General features: G+C 44.8%; 1 protein-coding gene across 1 annotated transcript in view; it reads left to right on the plus strand.

Moving 5' to 3' along the window:
• Window positions 1-16,788: 16,788 nt before the first annotated feature.
• impdh1b (IMP (inosine 5'-monophosphate) dehydrogenase 1b) overlaps window positions 16,789-24,720 on the plus strand; it is a 62,308-nt gene continuing 54,376 nt past the window's right edge. The window contains exon 1 of the mRNA XM_056278016.1: window positions 16,789-16,854. The gene's annotated coding sequence lies outside the window, so the exon portion shown is untranslated. The remainder of the gene's footprint in view (window positions 16,855-24,720) is intronic.

The following is a 24,720-nucleotide window of genomic DNA, read 5'->3' on the forward strand; positions in this document are numbered from 1 at the left end:
CCTTACCAGCACCAAAGCAACCCCAGACCATCACATTACCTCCACCATGCTTAACAGATGGCGTCAGGCATTCTTCCAGCATCTTTTCATTTGTTCTGCGTCTCACAAACGTTCTTCTTTGTGATCCAAACACCTCAAACTTGGATTCATCCGTCCACAACACTTTTTTCCAGTCTTCCTCTGTCCAATGTCTGTGTTCTTTTGCCCATCTTAATCTTTTTCTTTTATTGGTCAGTCTCAGATATGGCTTTTTCTTTGCCACTCTGCCCTGAAGCCCAGAATCCCGCAGCCGCCTCTTCACTGTAGATGTTGACACTGGTGTTTTGCGGGTACTATTTAATGAAGATGCCAGTTGGGGACCTGTGAGGCGTCTGTTTCTCAAACTAGAGACTCTAATGTACTTATTTTCTTGCTCAGTTGTGCAACGCGGCCTCCCACTTCTTTTTCTACTCTGGTTAGAGCCTGTTTGTGCTGTCCTCTGAAGGGAGTAGTACACACCGGTGTAGGAAATCTTCAATTTCTTAGCAATTTCTCGCATGGAATAGCCTTCATTTCTAAGAACAAGAATAGACTGTCGAGTTTCAGATGAAAGTTCTCTTTTTCTGGCCATTTTGAGCGTTTAATTGACCCCACAAATGTGATGCTCCAGAAACTCAATCTGCTCAAAGGAAGGTCAGTTTTGTAGCTTCTGTAACGAGCTAAACTGTTTTCAGATGTGTGAACATGATTGCACAAGGGTTTTCTAATCATCAATTAGCCTTCTGAGCCAATGAGCAAACACATTGTACCATTAGAACACTGGAGTGATAGTTGCTTGAAATGGGCCTCTATACACCTATGTAGATATTGCACCAAAAACCAGACATTTGCAGCTAGAATAGTCATTTACCACATTAGCAATGTATAGAGTGTATTTCTTTAAAGTTAAGACTAGTTTAAAGTTATCTTCATTGAACAGTACAGTGCTTTTCCTTCAAAAATATGGACATTTCAATGTGATCCCAAACTTTTGAACGGTAGTGTATATATATATATATGTAACCCATATGACATATAGGGCTACTAATAGTCATTGATTTAGAGGTGTAGTGACACGCCGCTCCTTAAGGGGCGCACTATGCAACTCGGTAGTGTAGAGACTGCTACACGCGGTCGTCATTTTTTTTTCCGTGAACATCCTGGAAATCGTGGTCTTGAACCGACGACTGAATTTTATTACACGTAGCCTCAGAAAGTTAAGAGTATTGACATGTTTTGATTGTGAAAAGTGTTATGTGTAATCAGAATCTCATCTGTGAGCTTACGAGACGAAGGTCTGTCGAGTTTTAAGTGTTTGGAACTCCGGTGAGTAAAGCAGGTTTTTGTGCTAGCTAGCTTATTGCTAACCACCGAAGGGGAAAGATAACGCTGGGTCATCATATAGCCGTTAAGATACTCTTCATAAAACCAGTCGGGGTTATAAGAATGTCTAATGTTTGAATAGCCCGTACTTTGGTACGTATTGTATCATTGTGTCATGGTGAATGTTCTAGAAGATAGCTCACGCCAATAGTTAGCTAGTGCTAAGCGCTAGCTTAGTCAGTGAAGCATTGGGGAATTGTGTAGCATTAAAGATGCGTGGCGCTTATCCTGTTGACGTTAAAGCCATTCGGTTTAAGTGGTTAGCGCACTTAAATGGTTTGTATTGAGGCTACACGGTGATTGCACTGATTTTGTGTAACAGAATTATATATATATATATATATATATATATATATATATATATATATATAACCCAGCCACTGAGGATGCACAAGCCAGTGCATCCTTAGTGCCGGTCCCAAGCCCGGACAAATGGGGAGGGTTGCGTCAGGAAGGGCATCCGGTGTAAAATCTTTGCCAAATCAAATATGCGGATCATAAATAAGACTTACATACCGGCCCGGTCGAGGCCCGGGTTACCAACGACCGCCACCGGTACTGTTAACCAGCAGGGTGTCGGTGGAAACTATGCTACTGTTGGGCGAAGGAGAAGGAGAGGGGGAAAGCATGTCCAGAGGCAGCTAGAGAGGAGGAAGGGTAGGCATGTGGAGGTGAGAGTTAGAACTTTGAATGTCGGCACTATGACTGGTAAAGGGAGAGAGCTGGCTGACATGCTGGAAAGAAGAAAGGTAGGCATACTGTGTGTGCAAGAGACCAGGTGGAAGGGGAGTAAGGCCAGGAGTATCGGAGGTGGGTTCAAACTCTTCTACCATGGTGTGAATGGGAGGAGTAATGGGGTAGGGGTAATTCTGAAGGAAGAGTATGTCAAGAGCGTGCTGGAGGTGAAGAGAGTGTCAGACAGAGTGATGAGTATGAAGCTGGAAATTGAAGGTTTATTGCTGAATGTTATCAGTGCATGTGCCCCGCAAGTTGGGTGTGAGATGGAGGAGAAAGAAGAATTCTGGAGTGAGTTGGACGACATGGTGGAGAGGGTACCCAAGGAGGAGAGAGTGGTGATTGGAGCGGACTTCAATGGACATGTTGGTGAAGGGAACAGAGGTGATGAGGAGGTGATGGGAAGGTATGGAGTCAAGAAGAGAAATGTGGAAGGACAGATGGTGGTTGATTTTGCGAAAAGGATGGAAATGGCTGTGGTGAATACATATTTCAAGAAGAGGGAGGAACACAGGGTGACGTACAAGAGTGGAGGAAAGTGCACACAGGTGGACTATATCTTATGTAGAAGGCGCCATCTAAAAGGGATTGGAGACTGCAAGGTGGTGACAGGGGAGAACGTAGCTAGGCAGCATCGGATGGTGGTCTGTAGGATGACTTTGGAGACCAAGAAGAGGAAGCGAGTGAAGACACAGCCGAAGATCAAATGGTGGAAGTTGAAGAAGGAAGACTGTTGTGAGGAGTTCAGGCAGGAGTTAAGACAGGCACTGGGTGGTAGTGAAGAGTTGCCAGATGGCTGGAAAACCACTGCAGAAATAGTGAGGGAGACAGCTAGGAAGGTACTTGGTGTGTCATCAGGACAGAGGAAGGAAGACAAGGAGACTTGGTGGTGGAATGAGGAAGTACAGCAAATTATACAGAGGAAAAGGTTGGCAAAGAAGAAGTGGGATAGTAAGAGAGATGAAGAAAGTAGACAGGAGTACAAGGAGATGCAGCGTAAAGCAAAGAGAGAGGTGGCAAAGGAAAAGGCGTATGGTGAGTTGTATGACAGATTAGACACTAAGGAAGGAGAAAAGGACTTGTACCGATTGGCTAGACAGAGGGACCAAGCTGCAAAGGATGTGCAGCAAGTTAGGGCGATCAAGGATAGAGATGGAAATGTGCTGACAAGCGAGGAGAGTGTGCTAAGAAGGTGGAAGGAATACTTTGAGGGGCTGATGAATGAAGAAAATGAGAGAGAGAAGGTTGGATGATGTAGAGACAGTGAATCAGGAAGTTCAGCGGATTAGCAAGGAGGAAGTGAGGGCAGCTATGAAGAGGATGAAGAGTGGAAAGGCAGTTGGTCCTGATGACATACCTGTGGAGGCATGGAGATGTTTAGGAGAGATGGCAGTGGAGTTTTTAACTAGATTGTTTAACACAATCCTGGAAAGTGAGAGGATGCCTGAGGAGTGGAGAAGAAGCATACTGGTACCGATTTTCAAGAACAAGGGCGATGTGCAGAACTGTAACAACTACAGAGGTATAAAGTTGATCAGCCACAGCATGAAGATTTGGGAAAGAGTAATAGAAGCTAGGTTAAGAGGAGAGGTGACGATCTGCAAGCAGCAGTATGGGTTCATGCCACGAAAGAGCACCACAGATGCAATGTTTGCTTTGAGAATGTTGATTGAGAAGTATAGAGAAGGCCAGAAAGAGTTTCATTGTGTCTTTGTAGATTTAGAGAAAGCTTATGACAGAGTGCCGAGAGAGGAGGTGTGGTATTGTATGAGGAAGTCAGGAGTTGCAGAGAAGTATGTAGGAGTGGTGCAGGATACGTATGAGGGCAGTGTGACAATGGTGAGGTGTGCGGTTGGAATGACAGATGGGTTCAAGGTGGAGGTGGGATTACATCAAGGATCGGCTCTTAGCCCTTTCTTGTTTGCAATGGTGATGGACAGGTTGACGGACAAGATCAGGCAGGAGTCTCCATGGACGATGATGTTCGCGGATGACATTGTGATCTGTAGCGAGAGTAGGGTGCAGGTTGAGGAGAGCCTGGAGAGGTGGAGGTATGCACTGGAGAGAAGAGGAATGAAAGTCAGTAGGAGCAAGACGGAATACCTATGCTTGAATGAGAGAGAGGACAGTGGAATGGTGAGGATGCAAGGAGTGGAGTTGACAAAGGCATTTGAGTTTAAATACTTGGGGTCAACTGTCCAAAGTAACGGGGAGTGCAGTAGAGAGGTGAAAAAGAGAGTGCAGGCAGGTTGGAGTGGGTGGAGAAGTGTGTCAGGAGTGATTTGCGACAGAAGGGTATCAGCAAGAGTTAAAGGGAAAGTTTACAAGATGGTTGTGAGACCAGCTATGTTATATGGTTTGGAGACAGTGGCACTGACGAAGAGACAGGAGGCGGAGCTGGAGGTGGCAGAGTTGAAGATGCTAAGATTTTCACTGGGAGTAACGAAGAAGGACAGGATTAGGAACGATTATATTAGAGGGACCGCTCAGGTTGGACGGTTTGGAGACAAAGCAAGAGAGGCAAGATTGAGATGGCTTGGACATGTGTGGAGGAGAGATGCTGAGTATATTGGGAGAAGGATGCTGAATATGGAGCTACCAGGGAAGAGGAGAAGAGGAAGGCCAAAGAGGAGGTTTATGGATGTGGTGAGGGAAGACATGCAGGTGGCTGGTGTGACGGAGGAAGACGCAGAAGACTGGAAGAAATGGAAATGGATGATCCGCTGTGGCGATCCCTAACGGGAGCAGCCGAAAGTAGTAGATATATATATATATGTATATATATGTAGTGACATTGCAATTCATATACATGTTAATGGAAAGCATATTGTAAGATGTTCTGAATGAAAAGAAATTAATGAGATCTCATGTTAGAAACAGATATAGAATGAAATACTTACTGTTCTGCACTATTTGTGTGATGTTTTTTTTAACTACTACTACTACTACTTTCACCTTGTCGTAAACCCTCTGTTTTTATTTTCATGCAGGCGTCTCTTGATTGTAGACTTGGACAATGATACCCCTACCTCTCAATAGTGTTTTTGACTGCACTAGATGTTGTGAATATGTTTGTCTTCACTAGGGAACGAATTCTGTGGTCATGCACTGTAGATGTGTCACGTGGTCTTCAAAGCTTTTTGGCGTTGCTGAGCTTGCCAGTGCTTTCTTTCTTTTTAAGAATGTACCACGATGTTTATTTAGCCACTCCTGAAGTGTTTACTACCCATCTGATAGATTTCCTCCAGTGCTTATATTGAAACCTCTATGGACTTCATGTTGAGAGTTCAGAAGAACAGCTACCAAATGCAAATGTAAATACTTGGAATGAACTCTAGACCTTCTATCTGAAATTTTGAGCATCACACATTTAATTTCCTGCATTCTGGTGAATTTGTATGCACCAATTTGCTCTTTTTCTACATCAATTTATTGTGGAAATGTCTTATTATGTAAAAGAGAAAAAACAACTTTCAGATAGGCTAGCCAATCGGATATCTTCTGTTACTTTCCTCTTGCTTATGTTGACTCTGTGAATGAAAGTAGTAGATGCATTTGAACTAATACAATACCCTTGGCACAAATTGGTTTGTAGATGTACCTATTATGTTATCTGATGTGCCCGAAATTATCAGTTCAAGTTCATTTAAGCTAACATAAACGTCTAGGGGCTACTGTTAGCAAGCGCTAGCTAGCTAGCTAGTTCGTTCGTGAGGGGGTCTGAACTGATAACCCCAAACACAAGTTATAAACTAGATAAGGCTATAATTCATCCGGAAATACGTAAGAAAATCTAACTCAGAAACCCCAAAGGTAAGAAAGGGTGGTGTACTGGGCTAGACAAGCAAGCTGGCTAGCTACGTTTACTTAGACTTGCTTACACGATCATTCATGCTCCGGTCTCCTGGTTGTCAGGAGCAACTGCAAAACAGCAACGAGGTCGGCAATCCCAGTGGCAAGGTTAAAATGGTTTGGTCCAAGCATAGGGGTGTATGAAATCGTTGGAAAACAAGTATGAATGACATTTTAAGTAGTTCGACTGTCTGTGTTGTTATTTTAACTTTTTTTGGCGAGGGAGTTAACATTATCATTCATGATATATTTTTTGGGGGGGGACAAATTCGCCTCTCCTAAATATTGAGGGGGACATGTCCCCCCTGACCCCCCCATAAATTACGCCTGTAGTCCCAGGTCATCCTGTGTGGAGTTTGCATGTTCTTCCTGTGTCTGTGTGGGTTTCCTCCGGGGTCTCCGGTTTCCTCCCACAGTCCAAAGACATGTAGGTCAGGTGAATCGGCCATACTAAATTGTCCCTAGGTATGAATGTGTGTGTATGTGTGTGTGTGTGTATATGTCGGCCCTGTGTGATAGCCTGCCGGCTTGCTCAGGTTGTCTCCCTGCCTGCCGCCCAATGACTGCTGGGATAGGCTCCAGCATCCCTGCGACCTGAGAGCAGGATGAGCGGTTCGGAAAATGGATGGATGGATGGATGGATGGATGGATGGATGGATGGATGGATGGATGGATGGATATACGGACTAGTTGGGTCTAGGGGTTAAGGGTTAACCTTGCAACGCTAGTCCTAACCTGGAGTGTGTAGAAAAGATGGAAACGAGGAAAAAACAAGAAGGACTGATTTCCAAGACGAGAGAAATAGCAGACGTGGGCTAGCTTACCGAAGTAGCAAGCTAGCAGTTAGCAGATCCCTCCGACATGGTCTCGGCCGCGTGGGTCTCAGCTTCCGTAAGCGTCGGACACCGTCTTGGTAGTTTAGTTCCGTTTAGGTTGATGGTGGATGGATCCTCAAAAAAATAAACAAGACTGGGTTTTCTTCAAAGTCCTTCAAAGCTGGAATGGTATGAACCTGCACCGCGTTCTCAAAGTGGCACATCCTGAGGCGTTTAGGCAACCTCCCGCCATTAACAAACTCCAGGAGACGCACGCACCTCACGGTGATGTCCTCTTATATACCCTGCTTAATCACACCTCCAATCATTTCTCAATGAAAACCAGTCCAAATAAGTAAGAAAGGAAGAGGGCAAAAAAGGCAGATATAACCCCTATCACTTCTAACAATATATATATATATATATATATATATATATATATATATATATATATATATATATCCTCCCTCGCACCCTTTTTCAGGTGGTGTGTGTCTTCCTCAAGCCTGGGTCCTCTACCAGAGGCCTGGGAGTTTGAGGGTTCTGCACAGTATCTTAGCTGTTCCTAGGACTGCACTGTTCTGGACAGAGACCTCAGATGTTGTTCCTGGAATCTGCTGGAGCCACTCTCACAGTTTGGAGGTCACAGCTGCTAGTACTTTTATTACCACTGGGACCACTGTGGATTTGACCTTCCACATCCGATCTAGTTCTTCTTTCAGCCCTTGGTATTTCTCTAGCTTCTCATGCTCTTTCTTCCTGATGTTGCCTTTGCTCGGGATTGCCACATCGATCACTACTGCTGTCTTCTGTTCCTTGTCCACCACCACAATGTCTGGGTGGTTTGCCAGCACCTGCTTGTCAGTCTGGAACTTGAAGTTCCAGACTGACAAGCAGGATCTTGGCTCTGCCATTCTCAACCACCTTAGGCAGTGCCTTCCATTTGTACTTGGGGACTTCCATTTGGACTGGGGGACTTCCAGTCTGTATTCAGTTATGCATGCTCAATAATCAGTACAGATATTCCTGTACACTACCCCAGCCACTTGGTTTTGCCTTTCAGTGTACGCTTTCCCAGATAGCGTTTTAAGTTCGATGTAAGAAAAGATACATTCCACTCTCTGCTAGTACACACTAGGCACATATTGAACATATTAGTTTTTGCTTAGTTGTGTTTTGGTTCAGTCCATGACTTGCAAATGAGCTCATATCCTTTCCATGTAACTCAGGGGAGCGTTTCCTCCCCCTCAGAGGCCAGTATAAGGAGTAAGCCATTATCTTCAGTTTCAGTCTCACAGCCTGGCGCTGTATCATGAAGAATATGAGAGGTGTACCATCTTAAATATTAAACCAAGTAATTTATTTAACAAAAGTGACTGAAATGCACGCGTAACAACATGGGATGTGGAGGTCAGCAGGGTCAGTAATGTAGGGTGTGCATGGGGGAGGGTAAGAATGGTGTGTGAATGTTGTCGAATGCATGAAATAAAGCGAAGGAGAACCAAGGAGAAACTAAGTCTGCTACATCACCAAAGAGGGTGGCTGTAGAGAGAGAGAGAGAGAGATTGCGTAACAGCCTAGATTAATGATATGGGAAAGCGAGGCCCGGGTGTCACCAGAAGGTACGTTTTTTCAAGGTGTGATGCTGTGTTTTCATCTGTATCAAGATGCACTGTCACCAATTATGTTTTCATTTATTACGGGTCTCCAACACCAGATTTTGTTAAGTAGGCTAGTCTATTACTATCTTGGCCTTGCTTTTATGACTCCTCTTCTACAGCACGGTGGTCTGTCATCCTAGTAATCATTTCATTTAGGCATCAACTGTGCAGCACATTCCGCTGTTGCTGGTCATTTTAAAGCTGCGCGCTTTCACTTCCTTCATTCTCTACTGACATGATGTTATGTTACATCTGCTTGTGATGGGCAGGCCGGGGCGCGCTTTGACCATCTTGCATCGGGTCCCGGCGCTGACTGATTACGCCTGTGGGCTAAACTGTTTTTTTTCCGGTCATCGAAAAAAGTATTCACATTGATGAGAAAGTGAATCTAAAGTTTAACAACTCGCAGCTGCATTCATTGTTACTCCCCTTAAGTCAATATAGTCAGCAGTCTGTGGAGATGGCATACAGCCAGGAAGTTGGCTGAACATTGAAAACATTAGAGTGGTTCATTGCCAGGCGGTAGCGACAGCTGCAAGTTGTTAGTTGACAGCTAGCCCGTTCATGTTTGCTTGCAGAGAACCCTGGACCTTATTGAATTCATAGACTATGGCTTGATGTGAGGAAGGAAGCAGGTGATTTGGAAAAAACAGCAGTAAAAAACTCACAACACTGAAGTCCAAATGGAGGTGAGAGGACAGATAAGAAAAATGAGTCAAACGAAAGTGGCCGGAAGAAAGGAGTCATTTGTTTGAGATAAATTCTACTGTTGGAATTGTAAGTTTAGGAGGCATGTGTGTGTGTGTGTGTGGGTGGGTGGGTGTGTGTGGGTGGGTGGGTGGGTGGATCTTATTCCTTACTTTCTCTCTCATCAGTGTGAATAATTCTCTCCTCTTAATGAAAAGTTACAGATGGCAAACGCGGATTTTATACACAAGAATAAAAAAAAAAAACCAGTCAGTTATGGTTTAACTGACTGTAAGAAATACACTGCAGACCTGTGGGGTAGCAGTTACGCACCTTTCCGGAAGTGGCTTGGCGATCATTAAACAACACAAAAAGAGGAAGACGAAACTGGGCTCAGAGAGCTCCCTGCAGAGGAATTTTTTGCATTGCATTCTTGCAGCGACTGTTTTGTTTTGGCCTGTGTCTTTATGTGGGATGAATGGCCGCAGTGCCGCCGCCTGAAGCTCTCACAAGGTCCTCTGACAGCTTCTCATATTTAGAGGCTGTCATGTTTGCCGATACTGTTGTTTTTGGTTAATTACTCTAGTTCTGACAAGTTGGGTAGGGACGAAGTGAAAGCGATTAAAATTATTGAAAGTTTCAATCGCGAAACACTGGTTACATAAGTAATTATGCAGCTAAATAAATGACAAAATGCAAATAATCTCTAAAATATATGAGAAGATGGTGAGAATTTTGGGGGCTAGACGGGCGCTCCTCAGCCTCCTCGGGAAATACAGGTGTTGTTGGGCCTTTTTCACAAGGTCCTGGGTGTTCGATGTCCAGGAGAGGTCCTCGCTGATGTGGACTTTCTCAGGTTCTGTTCAGTCATGCTGGTCAGATAGTCTGCCATCATGTATTGTCTGTTTAGAGCCAAGTGAGTGATACATGTCCAATGGTTAGTGTAATTTCCTTGTTCTTTAGCTATAATTTGGTTGGGCCAGATCGTGTGAGGGCTGTCCTGATGCCTTGTGCTGCTGGCCGAGGTGGGCCTCAGGACCGGCTGGCTGAGGGGACTCCTCTCTTTGTTTTCCTCCTGGTAATGGAGAGCTTTGTAATGGTAGGAGTTGGGGTCAATTGCTTTTAGGTGTTTGTAGAATTTGATTGCTGTTTTTTTTCTTGCATCTTAATTAACCATCTTACAATGCTGTGATTGCAACTATTCCCAAATCCTCTGTGAATAGTACACATGCCCATAGTTAACGGTCTTGCCGATTTGCATATGTCACTGCTCCACCCCCTCTGCTGATCCGGGGAGGGCTGCAGACTATCACATGTCTCCTCCAATACATGTGGCGTCGCCAGCCGCTTCTTTTCACCTGACAGTGAGGGGTTTTGCCAGGGGGACGTGGCACGTGGGAGGATCACGTTATTCCCCCCAGTTCCCCCCCCCGAACAGGCGCTCTGACGATGAGAGGAGGCACTAATGCAGCGATCAGGACACATACTCACATCCGGCTTCCCACCCGCAGACACGGCCAATTGTGTCTGTAGTCGCCCGGCCAAGCTGTTGGTAACACAGGGATTCGAACAGGCAGTCCACGTGTTGGTAGGTAAAGGAATAAACTGCTACGCTACCCGAGCGCCCCCACCACTGTATTGTTTATAAGGGTGGGGATACCTGCGGTTAGTTGAGACTGAAGGGGTCACTTAGACGAGTGATAAAACGTGTCTATGTCCAGATGAACTGATTCGACTTTCTGTGATTCCTTACCTGGATTATTGAGCGTGCATCAAGACAATGATCATATTATTACCAATCCAACATGCCAATATGATCTCATGTGATTAGGACCTGATAGGTTGAGTAAGCACAAACAGGCCTAGCAGGGCAGGGGAGGTCTCTATAAGACAACAGGTGAAGCAGTGCTTCACCAAAAAACAAACAAACAAAAAACACTACACGCATATCACATAAAACATCTTTTTTAGATGCCAACATTTCTTTAGAATGACTATTTCCCCCGTGACTCAAAACAAAAAAAATGTCACTGTTAAAAAAAAGTGTCGTGGATATTGTGCAACACAGCGCTCTCTTCAGGTGACACAGGGGAGTGTTCTGCTTCACTAACCCAATGTAAGTGAATGTAAGTTGAAAAAGTACCTTACACGTTATGCAAAGGAGTTGAATCAAGTGCCACTGGACTTGGTATGGTATTGCACTTGATTCAACTCCTTTGCACAACCATGACCTGGATGAATGAGAACATTCACAGACACACCTTACACATTGTTGATCGGACAGCTTTGTTTTATTACGTGTTTTAATGCCCACCCAGTGAAGCAGTGCTTCATCTAGTCTTTCCTCGACCTGAAAATGATTGACACCCGTCTAACCAGTCAGCGAACACCAGTTTAGCCTTTCTGATGCTGGACTTGTTCTCCAGTCTTCATCACACCTTTTGGTATTCGAAGCGCGGTGAAAGATAAGAAAAAAAGATTAGCCTAAGATAAATTAGTGGTTACTGTAGTAGTTTTTGGTGGTTCTTGTATATATATAATAATTAATCTGTTCAGATCTTTATTGTTCAACTTTATTGTTCGTCTCTATATTAGCATTTTTGATCTTGACCTCGTGTAGTAAGTAGCCCTGTACTGTAGGCTAATGTTAGTTGTTCTAACTAGCTTAGCTAGCTAGCTACTAGCTCCTGTCCTGTCTTTCACAATTTTTGCAAAGAAGAGTTATGATGGATGCAAACATTGTGGACTGGATCCCACGGGAATCTGTTCACGCTTTCTCCTATGAAGAAAAACTAGGAGTGAAGGCACATGGGAGCCCAAAGGCCCTCATCAACATGGTGCAGAGAGCGGGCTCGGTAAGTCCGAGTTTTAAGTGTTCTAGGTAGGACAAGGTGGAGTGGCTAACGGGGAGTGTGCTAACAAACCGCTTGTATCGCTGGCCTTGCGTGGCGTTTAAGCGTGCTGCTGCAGGAGATGGGTGTTCTTCAAAGTTTGCAAGAGATGGAATTGAGGATCTACAAAATCTTGACCGATCTGTTAAGCTTCACGAGAAAAAGCAAAGGAATTAAGCATCAAGTCTGTTGGGAAATGGGAGGATTGGTACTCTGGTGAAGTCAAGTTGGCAGAGCATAACGACACGGTCCGGAAAAACAGTGACGTTCCCCAAAAGGTTGATTGATTGGGTGTCGTTATTGGGTTGTCAGGAGCTGCATTTAGGCGGCATGGTGAGAGTGAAAAGTCCCGATAATAAAGGAAACTACAGAGAGACGGTAGAAATGTTTTCCCGCTATGATGACGATGTTCTGGCTGCTCATCTGACATTGTCCACTGTGTTTTCTGGGATGTCTTAAGACCATACAAAATGATCTGATTAAAGCAATTGCTGCCCCCATTCAGGGGGAGATAAAAAGGGAGATTGCCATGGCACTTTTTTTTTTTTTTGGCGGTTGCTTCAGCAAAAATGTTGGTCAGCAGCCGCCACTGCTGCAGTGTTACCGTGGAAATCGAAGGGTGAGTAGCTAGAACCATGTGTGTGAAGGTTTTCTTTCCAACTCAACGCCAAACCTCCTCTATCTTCTTAGAATTAGGCTGTGTGATCAGAAATCCACAAGTATGATGCTGGGCTGGAACGAAAATCCCCATTACACGTTATCTCCACGATGCTTGGCTTGGTACCAATGTCATAGAAACTCTTCCCTTTATGTCAGCATCCCACAAGCCTTGTGGGAAAATCATTCAGTTAATAGAGGCAAGGATTAAAGAGAAAAGAAATCTTCTGACTAAAACCAGACGGGAATCATATTTCAGGACTGTCAAACAATTGACTAGAATTCGAAAAAATGAACCCAGATTGGTCCCTTGTTTTGGTTCCTATCAGTCATCCTGTTCAGCGTGGATTCGGGCCAAGTCATATTCATGTTCAGTGCATGTTTTTAATTTATCTTATTATCATAACGCCAAACAAAAGCTAACAGCACCAGCCTCTGGTGGGACTCTAGGCACTGTGTGTGTGGCGGGGGGGGGTTAGGCATTGTATATTGTGTACATTTTGACAGTACACAAATATGCTCACCGATGGACACACACGCACACACACACACACACGGAAAACAGATGAACATACACACACTCTCGACATCTGCTTTTTTACGACGTGAAGCACGTGTTTTTTATTTTGCTTCTTTGTTTGTTTGTTTGTTTTTGTTGCCAAATTGGTTTTGGCGCAAACAGAGCATGGCGTCATGGTTGTTTTTGTGCCATGCGCTGTTACCAAGGCTCACCTGTTCCCCGTTACCTGATTGGCTTGCCATGTCTGGTCCCGCCCCTGCCTTGCTCACCTGTCCCCCATCACCTGATTGGCTCCCCAACTGTACATATTGCCCCTGGTTGCCCCGACTCACTGTCAGGTTGTAAGTGAAATGTGTGTCCCTTGTTTAGCCCACGTTGCCCCGGTGCGTCATGCCGTCTATATGTCACGTCTGTCTGTGAGTACCTTGTCTTATTGAAGCCTTGCTTTATCCCAGCTTGTCTGCGCTCTCTCGTCCTGGTCCTGGTCCTGCGCCCCCTGTGACACATAGAGTGAAACGTGCCCCTCGTTTAGCCCATGTTGGCCTGGTGCGTCATGCCGTCCATATCTTTTGTCTATCACGTCTGTCTGTAGTGTTGTAGTGCTCGAGTCCAGGACTCGGACTCGAGTCCGACTCGAGTCCTGATTTTCAGGACTCGTGACTGGACTTGGACTGCATTCAGACTCGGACGTTGGAGATGAGGACTCGGACTTGTTAATTGATAAAGACTGTTTTTTTGTTTTTGTTAGTTTTTGTGTAATAGGCCCTAATAATTTGGCGTAAGATATTGATAGCTATATTAATACAATAAGTGGTGATCAGTGTTCTATTGGAATGTGGTGATCAATAGCTTTTTTACGGTGCCAGAATGGAGCGCTGGAGCCCATCTTGGAACTCGACTCGGACTCAACCTTGATGACTCGGACTCAGACTCAGGTAATGAGGACTTGACTTGAACTCAACTCGGGTTCTTCTTTGGGGACTTGGACTCAGACTCGAACACTGGGGACTCGAGACTCGACTCGGACTCGAGGTTTAGTGACTCGACTACAACACTGGTACCTTGTCTTATTGAAGCCTTGCTTTATCCCTGCCTGTCTCCGCTGTCCGGTCCTGCGCCCCCTGTGACACACAGAGTGCAGCTTATTGTTTAATAAACGATTGAACTGAGCGTTTTCTTGCCTGCCTATCAGATTTTTACTGATCACTGAGATTGCATTGACTTGGATTTAAGTTGGTTCAATGTAATAAAATCAATAATAACTGATGTAGTGGACTACTTTGGCCATGGTAGCTTAAGTGTAGTGATGCTTCATCTGATGTAGAGTACCTGCTAGCTTAGCTCACGACACTTTCCAAGTAGCTTGCTCTACACTGGGTTTTGGTTATAACAACAACAAAAGGCATACATACACAACTAGTCCACCAGAACAACACATCTTTGCATTGCTAAAATCCCACATACCCATGCCCCATCGCCACACACCTTGGCTTGAACGTATATTGACACACTAACATACACCGGTGAGCCAAAACATTAAAACCGCCTGCCTAATATGTGAAGGTCTCCCTCGTGCTGCCAAAACAGCTCTGACCCGTCGATGCGTGGACTCCGCAAGACCTCGGAAGGTGTCCTCTGGTATCTGGCACCAAGATGTTAGCAGCAGATCCTTTAAGTCCTGTAAGTTGTGAGATGGCGCCTCCATATCAGACTGGTTCTTCCAGCACATCCCAGAGATGCTCAATCAGATTGAGATCTGGAGAATTTGGAAGCCAAGGCAACACCTTTAACTCTTCATCATGTTGCTCAAACCATTCCTGTGCAGTGTGTCAGGGCACATTATCCTGCTGAAAGAGAACACTGCCATCAGGGCATACCGTTGCCATGAAGGGGTATACCTGGTCTGTAGCAATGTTTAGGTAGGTGGTACGTGTCAAAGTAATATCCACATGAATGCCAGGACCCAAGGTTTCCCAGCAGGACATTGCCCATAGCATCACACTGCCTCCACCAGCTTGCCTTCTTCCCATAGTGCATCCTGGTGCCATTACTTCCCCAGGTAAACGACACACACGCACTCGACCGTCCACATGATGTAAGAGAAAACGTGATTTATCAGACCAGGCGACCTTCTTCCATCGCTCCATGGTCCAGTTCTGATGCTCACGTGCCCATTGTAGGCGTTTTTGGTGGTGGACAGGGGTCATCATGAGCACTCTGACTGGTCTGCAGCTACGCAGGCCCATATGCAGCAAGATGTGATGCACTGTGTTCTGACACGTCTAGCATAGCTAGCATTAACTTTTTTCAGCAATTTGAGCAACAGTAGCTCTTCTGTGGGATCAGACCAGTCGGACTAGCCTTCGCTCCCCATGTGCATCAGTGAGCCTTGGGTGCCCATGACCCTGTTGCCAGTTCACCAGTTGTCCTTCATCGGACCACTTTTGGTAGGTACTGAATAGTGGGTACACCCCACAAGACCTGCCATTTTGGAGATGCTCTGACCCAGTTGTCTAGCCAGTTTGGCCCTTGTCAAAGTCACTCAGAGCCTTACACCTGTACATTTTTGCTGCTTCCAACACATCAACTTCAAGAACTGACTGTTCACTTCCTGCTGATCGGTGTATAAGACACACTCTTAATCATCCATATAACCATATACACATACACGGGGTTCTCCCTCCTGTGTTTCCACCGCCATGCCCCCGCTTCTGTTCCAACCTTTAATCAATAAAGCTTCATATACATCATGCCATAGTCTAATAAGTTGTTCACTTTTATGTCTATCCTCAGACATGGTCCTTTCTATAGTTAAATAATATGTCATCATTCCCTTCCACGCCTGCATGGATGGGGTCTGTACATTTTTCCAGATTTTTAAAATAAGTTTATATATATATATATATATATATATATACACCAGGGAGGAGTACAGGACCGGCCACCCAATAGGGTACCCCATAGTGTCTATCATCTGCAAAATGCAGTGCATGGGTGTTAAATTATTCAGTTTTACAAATGTTAGTCACCCACTTCTGAATTTCACGCCACTTGTTTAACTTTTTTCCCATTTCCAGACAGCATGGATGAGGGTGTTTACACACAAAACAGAAGACGAGGGCTCGACTTTATGTCTTTTAACTTTAGTATAACATATTCTTGTCATATTGTGTATTGCATATTGTGTGAGGTGCATATTTTCATTAATGGGGATTTTATTTCGTAGATGCAGACATCTTTTTTTCTCCATTTTATATTTGTATCTGTGATGTTAAGATCCTTATTCCAGCTGTCGTATATTTTCTGCAGGGAGTAATTATCTACTTGTGCTCCTATTAAATAGTTATATACCTTACCTATGAATTTCTTTTTTCTCCAGTGTTCATAAGTAGCTTCTCAATAGATGTTGATTACGCATCAGAGTTTAACTTTTTGTTTTGTTGTTTTTGTTTTGCATTGTGTCATAGAATTTTATTCGCTGACTTTCTTCATCAACCGAACATCCAGAGCATCGGATTTGTACTCCAACATCAGCAACACAGAGCCGGCTCGTGCTGTTTTGGAGATCCGTAGGACTCGCCCTGAAACTGGCTACAGGATGAGGAGGGCCTTTCTGCAAGCAAGAAGGCTGCCAGGTCAGAGTAAGATTGCAGCTTGGCTATAAGTATTGAGCAGAGGGGTTACACGACGTTATGCTCTAAATTTAACTAAGGTTATGGTCTAAAATGTCGTTTTCCTCTTTTGTTGTTTTTTTTTTTCTATGGCTTCAGCCATGTAATTGTGTATCTGAGTGCTGCCACCAATACCAGAGCCTCCGATGTGCTGGACGGCTTCCTTGCTACCGTCAAGTAATTTGGTTTGCCGCCTCGTGTCAGGTCGGCAGGTGGCAAAAACATCGAGGTGGCATATTTCATAGTGTAAAGCCGTGGGGGAAATGGGAAGTGTGCACAGGGAGAAGTGTGCACAATCAAAGGTGTTTTGAATAGTTGCACATAACATTTTTCGTACATTTTATTCACAGGGAGAAATTTGCTGCTTCTTCGTTCGGTTATGCAACTCTGCAGTTTTAAATCAAATGAAGCTGGTTAAATGTACCTACCTGCCTACATCGTTTAATTATTTAAGATCTACTTTATCCCAAATTGGCTACTCTTCCAAGAGTCTTCTACTACTACTGCTACTACTACTACTACTACTACTACTACTTTTGGCTGCTCCCATCAGGAATCGTCAAAGCGGATCATCCGTTTCCATCTCTTCCTGTCCTCCGCATTTTCCTCTGTCACACCAGCCACCGGCATGTTCTCCCTCACCACATCCATAAACCTCCTCTTTGGCCTTCCTCTTTTCCTCTTCCCTGGCAGCTCCATATTCAGCATCCTTCTCCCAGTATACCCAGTATCTCTCCGCCACACATGTCCAAACCATCTCAATCTTGCCTCTCTTGCTTTGTCTCCAAACCGTCCAACCTGAGCTGTCCCTCTAATATACACGTTCCTAATCCTGTCCTTCTTAATCACTTCCAATGAAAATCTTAGCATCTTCATCTCTGCCACCTCCAGCTCCACCTCCTGTCTTTTCATCAGTGCCACTGTCTCCAAACCATATAACATAGCTGGTCTCACAACCATCTTGCAAACCTTTCCTTTAACTCTTGCTGGTACCCTTCTGTCACAAATCACTCCTGACACTCTTCTCCACCTGCACTACCCGCACTTTTCTTCACCTCTCTTCTGCACTCCCCATTACATAGCACAGTTGACACCAAGTATTTAAACTCATCCATCTTCGTCACCTCTACTCCTTGCATCCTCACCATTCCACTGTCCTCCCTCTCATTTACGCATAGGTATTCTGTCTTGCTCCTACTGACTTTCATTCCTTTTTTCTCCAGTGCATTCCTCCACCTCTCCAGGCTCTCCTCAACCTGCACCTTACTCTCACTACAGATCAAAATGTCATCCATGAACATCATAGTCCATGGAGACTCCTGCCTAATCTCGTCTATCACCAGTGCAAACAAGAAAGGGCTCAGAGCCGATCCTTGATGTAATTCCACCTCCATCTTGAACCCATCTGTCGTTCCAACCGCACACCTCACCACTGTCACACTTCCCTCATACATATCCTGCACCACTCCTACATACTTCTCTGCAACTCCAGACTTCCTCATACAACACCACACTTCCTCTCTCGGGACCCAGTCATAAGCTTTCTCTAAATCTACACAGACACAATGCAACTCTTTCTGGCCTTCTCTATACTTCTCCATCAACATTCTCAAGGCAAACATCGCATCTGTGGTGCTCTTTCATGGCATGAAACCATACTGCTGCTCGCTGATCATCACCTCTCCTCTTAACCTAGCTTCTATTACTCTTTCCCATATCTTCATGCTGTGGCTGATCAACTTTATACCTCTGTAGTTGCTACAGTCCTGCACATCGCCCTTATTCATGAAAATCGGTACCAGTATGCCTCTTCTCCACTCCTCAGGCATCCTCTCACTTTCCAGGATTGTGTTAAACAATCTAGTTGAAAACCCCACTGCCATCTCTCCTAAACACCTCCATGCCTCCACAGATACGTTATCTGGGCCAACCACCTTCCTCTTTGCTAATCCACCGCATTTCCTATTACACTGTCCCCACATCACCCAACCTACTCTCTCTCACTTTCTCCATTCATCTACTCTTCCCAAACATAAAACAAAATTTAGTAAAATGATCCTGAAAAACTTGACAGTTTAAAGTGAAGGATAAGCTCAGACTTCTCTTTTCACTAAAGCATGAGCCATGAATTAATTTTCATGAGTTCATAGCTAAGAATATTTGTCAGGGAGGCAACTGTAACGTAAGGCTTTTCTGATGCCACCCCCCTTCCTCCATATTCTTACCCTACAAGAAGTTCAGATGTCGATAAATGCAGTAGTTTGTGCCATCCTTCTTGCCTTAATGTTTTCCAATGGTATACTCAAAGATATTTGAAATAAAGTGGGGGGGGGGGGTTTCCCCTTGGGACAGCTCAATGAGATTTTCAGGAAATGAGTAAAAGCAGAATAGATGAATGAATGGGGTTATCTTTCAAACCTTTTTTTTAAATTATTATTTCAAACTACCACATTTTAAAATTTCTCAGTGTGCTCTCAACATCGTGCCAAATTAGAATCAACAACAATTGACTTTGGCTGGCTCTTAGCAAAAGCTCTTAGGAAAAGCTAAACAACTCTTTGTGTTTGAGGCCAGGAACTGAAACTAACTGCTAAACCTTGTCGGGTTGACTGTTCCTTTAATGCATTTAAAAGCTCTCTTTGCAGAAGTTAAACTATGGAAAACGTTTTAAATGGCCGAGATTTGAAATGAAAAGATTTAGAATTATCTGTGTGCATGCATACAGCCTCCTTCCCAAATCCTGTCTCTGCATTCAAATCAGGCCAAACCCGCTTGGTTGATTTCACAACTGCCTTCATGTTCTGTATGAAAGCCTTGAATGTTCTGCACCCCCCCCCCCTTTTGTTTCCTCCCCAATCGTACTTGGCCAATTACCCCACTCTCCCGAGCTGTCCCGGTCACTGCTTCACCCCCTCTGCTGATCCGGGGAGGCCTGCAGAGTACCACATGCCTCCTCCGATACATGTGGAGTCACCAGCCGCTTCTTTTCACCTGACAGTGAGGAGTTTCACCGGGGGGACGTAGCACGTGGGAGGATCACGCTATTCCCTCAAAGGAGGTGCTAGTGCAGCGACCAGGACACATACCCACATCCGACTTCCCACCCGCAGACACGGCCAATTGTGTCCGTAGGGACGCCCCACCAAGCCGGAGGTAACACGGGGATTTGAACCACCGATCCCTGTGTTGGTTGCCAACGGAATAGACCGCCATGCCACGCGGATGCCCGGATGTTCTGCACCTTAAAGGCAGATTGAGTGTTGTGAGGCAGGTCTCCATTGAGTGAATGCCCGTCTGAGGTTCACACTTGTTTTATCTCGTCTTCAATCATCCTCCTTCTTCGCCTCCTCTGTCAAATGGGTTCTTTTTCTGTTGCCGGGTAGAGTTTCCACATTACTTCGGTTGTTCCACCGTCCGCCATTGCCTAGCCCGCTACAGGGCGGTTGACGCACTTCCTGTGCCGTAAATTGATTTGCCGGGAAAAACCATGCCCTGTGACAGACATAATTGCATAAAGAAAGTGAGGCAGAACCAATCTAAACGCCGATGGTGTCATTCTTCTATAGCCATTACACCGTGCAGTCCACATTGTCTTCATAATAAGTTAAAGCAAAATAAGTTGTCTACTTCCACTTTAATGGGAGGTCACATGTCGAAGAAGCTTCCAAGAATTATAAAGAAAAACATCAGTGTCTAGGGGCTTGGGGAAGGCTAGGCTGGGCCATAACAAGCGACTGGTCTAATGGATTAATGCAGCATTTGGTACAAATTGCATGTTATATAAATCAAGGTATAATTGTGTCACTACAAATAAAGTAATACATCTCAATATTGTCATGATGAGGAAGGCAGGGCCTGATTATAAGGCAGCTGCAGATGGGATGAGGTTGGACACATTGAAGGGAGGTGGCTCAGAGTGATGGTGAACATCAGCAAGAGATGGAGCAATGGGAGCTTGGTTTAACTTGTGCAAAGCCACTGCTACAGCTGACGGTGTTGCCATGAACAGCAGAGGTCTCCACTTTTTATTACCAATACAACTTTTATCCTGTTCTGAAATTAACTTTCTTGACCAGTTTTTCGCTGCGAAGCATCTCATGAACCTGGCTTCTAACCTAAATATTTGTGCTTGTGACCCCTCTAAAAGTGGTTACGAGGGAGTTCCCCTCTACCTCCTCACAGGAGAGAGTCAGGCCCATCATCTGGTTGGCAAAAAAACGCCATTAACTGCCAACCTTGCAGGATCCTATAACCTCAGGTTGTGGAAGTGTGCAGCAATTTCTTACCAATGGCGCCCCCAAGGGGCGGCAAAATTACTGTTCACCCCAACTGATAAGCCCTAGTCATTCAAATCTTTTTTATCTTGTGATAAAACTATGGAAATTGAATGCCATGCTGGGCCCTGTGATGGACTGGTGGCCTGTCCAGGGTGTCTCCCCGCCTGCCGCCCAATGACTGCTGGGATAGGCTCCTGCATACCGCGACCCTGAGAGCAGGATAAGCAGTTTGGATAATGGATGGATGGATGGACAGACAACGAGCACAGTCACTGTTCATTGGCAACGTCTGTGGGTGTCGTGGCAGTTCAGAGGGATTGCACACGTCTAACCAAACCCCTGGCCCCAGATGGTGCAGAGGGGTGAAGCGCCAACAGAAGATGGTCCAGCGGAGTCGGTCAGCAACTGATGATTCAAAAGCAGATGGAATAAAGGCTTCAGGCTGCACAGGGGGCAGGGGGAAGGTTGCAGAGCAACAAATGATATCAAGACACAAGAAATATATGAATTTGGACATGAAAGCTGGCAACAGGTATGTCCGCAAGTCCATGAATACTGGGATGGCATCCAGTGCTTTACCTGTCCCTCCATCCACAGGGTTAGTGGTTGTGTCAGGAAGGGCATCTGACGTAAAATTTTCCCAAATCAGTATGCAGATTGACAAGACCATAGTGGATCGGTCGAGGCCCGTGTTAACAACAGCCGCCATTGGCGCTGTACCCTCACAGGGTACTGATGGAAACTATAAAATCTGCTGTGGCGACCCCCGAGAAACAGCGAACAAGCCAAAAGAAGAAGAAGAAGACACTAAACACGAATAAAAGACTCGCATTGACTCCGCAGTTACATTTAGTCCACAATGAAGAATGTGATTAAATGCTGTTTAAAAAAAAGCAGTGGGGCAGCATAGTAGCCCAGTGGTTAGCACTGTTGCCTCACATCAAGAAGGTCCTGGGTTCGAACCCCAGGCTATCCCAGGTCTTTTCTGTGTGGAGTTTGCATGTTCTCTCCATGTCTGCGTGGGTTTCCTCCGGGTCTCCTCCCACCATCAAAAAGACGTACATGTTAGGGTTAATGCTCCTGTCTGTGCCCCTGAGCAAGGCAATGGAAATAAAAACTGCAGCTGGTCCCCGGGTGCTGCAGCTGCCCACTGCTCCTCTACAATAGGATGAGTTAAATGCAGAGAGAAAATTCAATGTAAGAATACAATTCATTGTAAGGTACAACGACAAAATAAAGTGGCATTCTTCTTCTTTGATGCCGTATTTTGTTTAAATTGTGCATTTCAGAAAACGCCAGACATGGGTAATATCTGAAAACAAAGAATATTACCAGCTCCAAATGAGAGAGTCACCATGAAGCAGGGCGGGATAAGGAGGCAGGACATGAAGGCAGATGGAGGTGGAACGGCAGCGGGGTTGCAGCAGAGGCGGATGAAGCCCGATGATGTGACACATCAACCGATGATGGAGTCTTGGCGGTAATAAAGCTGCAGACTGAGGAGAGGCCCATGGGGAGAAGGCTGCAGGCTGATCATATTCAGAGATAAGCAACATATTAATGTGGATGTCAGACTCAAATAAAACGCTGAGTAATTCGTTCAACACTTCCAATGGGGCCATATTAAAGCGGTCAGGAGGGTAGCACAGGGTGAAACATTCCAGTTCTTGTGGGTGTGCCATGTCCCTGCAGCAAGGGGGCGAAGGAGGGGTTGCTACGTTACCGTCAACAAGCTGAGTAGGCAGCTCCTGGCGAGTTTCGCTCTAATTATCATAACGGATTCTCTGTGGGGAATGCTTCGCTCTACACTACGCTTCTGAACCCTGTAACCTGGCCCCACCGTTACGTACATTTAGTAAATACTGAAGAATAAAACTGAATCCCCTATAGTGAAATGATGTCTAATGCAGTGTTTCCCAACCCTCTCCTTGAGTACCCTTTGTCCTGCATGTTCTAGGACAAGGGGTTCTCTAGGAGAGGCTTGGGAAACGCTGGTCTCATGGATAAATACAGCATTTTCTATTCTGTCTCAATTGGGCAGTCAGTTATGTAATAATTACCATTGCCAATAATCGGGTGGTGTAAAGGCTGTAGAAGGGCAGCAGGGTGTCGATAATGTTGTGCAGACTGCAACATTCTCTGCAAGACTGTTCAACAACTTTTTCTTTTGTTTTTGCATTTAACACCATTATTTCCCATATTTTGCGCACACTTATATTTATTTTTAAAAACTAGCCCCACTTTTAACACCCACCTGGTGCAACTGGATTCTGGAATTTCTGACAGAGACCTCAGGCAGTTTGTACAGGGGTACTTTTGTCTTCCAGCACCCTGAGCCCCCTGCTGTTCACCTACACCAGTGGTTCTCAACCTTTTTGGGGTCCTGGACCCCCTGCGTATTTTTGATCTACCCTGAGGATCCCTCCACCTGATCTTGGGGGAGGGGGGTTGCAATTTGATAGAAACTGTAGAAACTGCATTTTAAATTGCATTATAGCATTTATTCACTCTTTGGGGCAAAAATAAGAGCTTTCAGTTGTAACTTAGATATAGTTAACAAAACAGAATTCTTATGCAGTAACTTTCAGATATATGTAACAAAACAGAATATGTATTCAGTAACTTTCAGATATATGTAACAACAGGATTTTAATGCAGTAACTTTCAGATATATGTAACAACACAGAATATGTATTCAGTAACTTTCAGATATATGTAACAAAACAGAATATGTATTCAGTAACTTTCAGATATATGTAACAAAACAGAATATGTATTCAGTAACTTTCAGATAGATGTAACAAAACAGAATATGTATTCAGTATCTTTCAGATATATGTAACAACAGAATTTTTATGCAGTAACTTTTAACAATGCAAACGGGAGCGAGATCTCTTATTAAAATACAATAAATTATACTTGTGAAACAGATGTAATTAGAGAAAAAAGTCCTGTTACCCTTTATAGTTTAGGTAGATAAAGGTCTCAGTCACATTTGAGTAAAATAATTCTATTTCTATAAATGTCCTAGGATCTTTTTTTTAAAGATATTTTATTTTCACGGACCCCTTGCAATTACACCACGGACCACTAGGGGTCCGCGGACCCCCGGTTGAGAAACACTGACCTACACGACTCATCCGCGACGCAAAAAAAACGGCGTGTCACTGTGCCTCACTAAAAGCGCTGTAAAAAGCGGCGTGTTTTTGTTTTGTTTTTTTACGAATAAAACGTCGTTTTACAGTAAATCGCGGGGGGACGGCGGCGGGGGATGTCCCGGTCCTCCCGGCGGCCTGTCCGTGTGTCCTCAGAGGGGCTGTTCAGTATTCTTCCCGCCGTGTTCCTGGATCCCTGTTAGCGTTCATGACGTTGGGTGGGTTTGGAAAAGAGCGTCATGACACAAATGACCCACTAGATGGCGATACGTACCAGATTGAGACGAGATGACGTTGCATAATCTCACCGTGGTGAATTTGGGGCCTTGTGATTCATTGTTCCCCTTCACGCTCGGCTAACAGAGCATCGCGTTGTTATTGATTATCTATATTATAAG

Source organism: Lampris incognitus, chromosome 3, assembly GCF_029633865.1.
Source record: "Lampris incognitus isolate fLamInc1 chromosome 3, fLamInc1.hap2, whole genome shotgun sequence".
In the NCBI taxonomy this organism is placed as follows: Eukaryota; Metazoa; Chordata; class Actinopteri; order Lampriformes; family Lampridae; genus Lampris; species Lampris incognitus.